Here is a 2,117-nt window from a genome sequence, read left to right on the forward strand (position 1 = left end):
CTCTCTCCCACCCCCCCCCGCCCGTCCGCCTTACGCACACCACGCACCCTGCGCTCGCTCGCTCTCTCTCTCTCTAGTGGTGATTTATCCTTCAGATAAACGGGAAAAAGCCGCAGTTTTTTACTTTCACTCGACGACTCGTCTCGTCGTTCGCTCGAACGCAGCAGCAGCAGCAGCGAGCGAACGAACGAAAACCGAACCAAAAAAATAAACGAAAACCACCCCCCCCTCTCTCCAAAAAACTGTCTCCCCCCCCCCTACCAACTAAATTTTTTTTCGAACTTAAAAAAAAAAATAGAACCCGCCGATAAACTTTTCTGGACTCGCGATAGAACACAAAACAATCAAATCCACCACCACCTCCACCACCACCAGTGGACGTGGTGGGTGGGTGGGTGGGGGGGGTTTGTCTCTCGCAGCAGCCTCGCTCACGAAACCGCTCTCACGCACGCACAACCATCGCGTTACCCCCCCACCACGCACCGCACGAACACCGCACGCCACACACACCACCCACCCACCCACCCGCTGGATTGTAACAAAAAAATAATAATGAGTCGGGAGGACAACGGCCCCACGACCACCCCCCCCCCCCCTCTCTCGCCTCCACCGTGAGTAAAGTTGCGTGGTGTTGTCACGCAGAGCTGCGAAGGCGCCGATTCGGACTCAGCAAGCGGCGGCGGCGACTCGCGGTGATTATGGCAGAGACCCCTCCCAGACTCCCGCAGATAAATGAATTGAGGCTGCGTGCGGGACATCCACAAGCCTTCCCCCACCCCACCACCACGACCACCACCCACCCCACCACCTCACTACCCCAACCCTCTTCCTCCTCCTCTTCTCCTCGTCAGTGGGCTCCGCCTGCGCCGCGGCTACTGCTTCGTCGCCCCCCTCCCCAGTCGCGTGACGTGGGACACGAGGCAGCCGAGCGCGATTGGACGAGGTCGCTAAATCATCCATTGTTTGAAGAAGTGGCACGCTGGAGGAGACGCTATTGGATGAGTCGCAGCGAGATGCCCCCCCCAACTCCCCCCCCCTCGGTTCCCTGCCTCACCCCCCCCCCTACCTCGCCCCCTACCTCCCCCCTACCTCCCCCCTACCTCCCCACCCTCTTCATCTCAAACCAAACCCACTCATCACATTCCCTCCTCCTCCTCGTCTCCTCCTCTCGCTCGCTCGCTCAAAACGCTCTCTGCTTTGCTCGCGAGCTTCCTCCCTACCGTTACCCCCCCCCCCCCACTATCCCCCCCCCAATACCCCCCCCCCCCACTAACCCCCCCCCCCCACTAACCCACCCCCCACTCTCCTCGCTCATCAATAAGTAATATGGTACACAAACTCATTACGCGTTGCGATGGAGCTATGCACCACGTACAATTGATCCATCAACCTCGCCGACTCTCTCTCCCTCTCTCCCTCTCTCTCCTCTCGATATTGTGTCAATAAATATCAATGAAGACGCGTTGTATAATATCGTGTGAAATATGACTAATAATATCGAAGGCACGAAACGCACACGGGCGTACGTACGCACACGGATCCCCCGTGTAGCCTTAACAGACTGTTGGGGCAAGTGCTGTTAGCGAGTAGCATCTACGAAGGCCGGCACGGCGCACGAGGGGGTGGGTGGCCAGCACCACGCCGGGCCGCCTTTGTCTCTCTCTTGACGATGTTTTACTACACCGCACCAGGTACTCTTTCAAAGTCAAGTCGTCGACCTAATCACACACGCGCGTGGTGCAACTACGCTTGCTAAAACGGTAACCCTTAATCCGTTTTCACACTTTACAAAATAAAAACCTTATAAATATCGCGAACCGCGAGCCGATGACGAGTGGAACTTTATGGTGATGAACGCAATTAACCGGTTGGAACGCTCTCGACCGCAAAACCGGTATTAACCGGTTAGACCCAGCTTAACCCCGGTCTAAAATGGTTACCGAGATGTTCAACCGGGTTTGAAACCCATCTCGTGTCGCCTCGTTCGCCTTGCAAATGATCCGTGCCATGCGTACTAGCACCACGACGATAACGCGGCCGTGCGTATAACGGCTCGCCAATTATGAATGCTGTTACGCTCGGCCACTGAAGACGAACCAAACAAACAAAAACAATTC

The sequence above is a fragment of the Lethenteron reissneri genome, chromosome 58 (assembly GCF_015708825.2).
Source record: "Lethenteron reissneri isolate LAM-NWPU_2019-01 chromosome 58, ASM1570882v1, whole genome shotgun sequence".
In the NCBI taxonomy this organism is placed as follows: Eukaryota; Metazoa; Chordata; class Hyperoartia; order Petromyzontiformes; family Petromyzontidae; genus Lethenteron; species Lethenteron reissneri.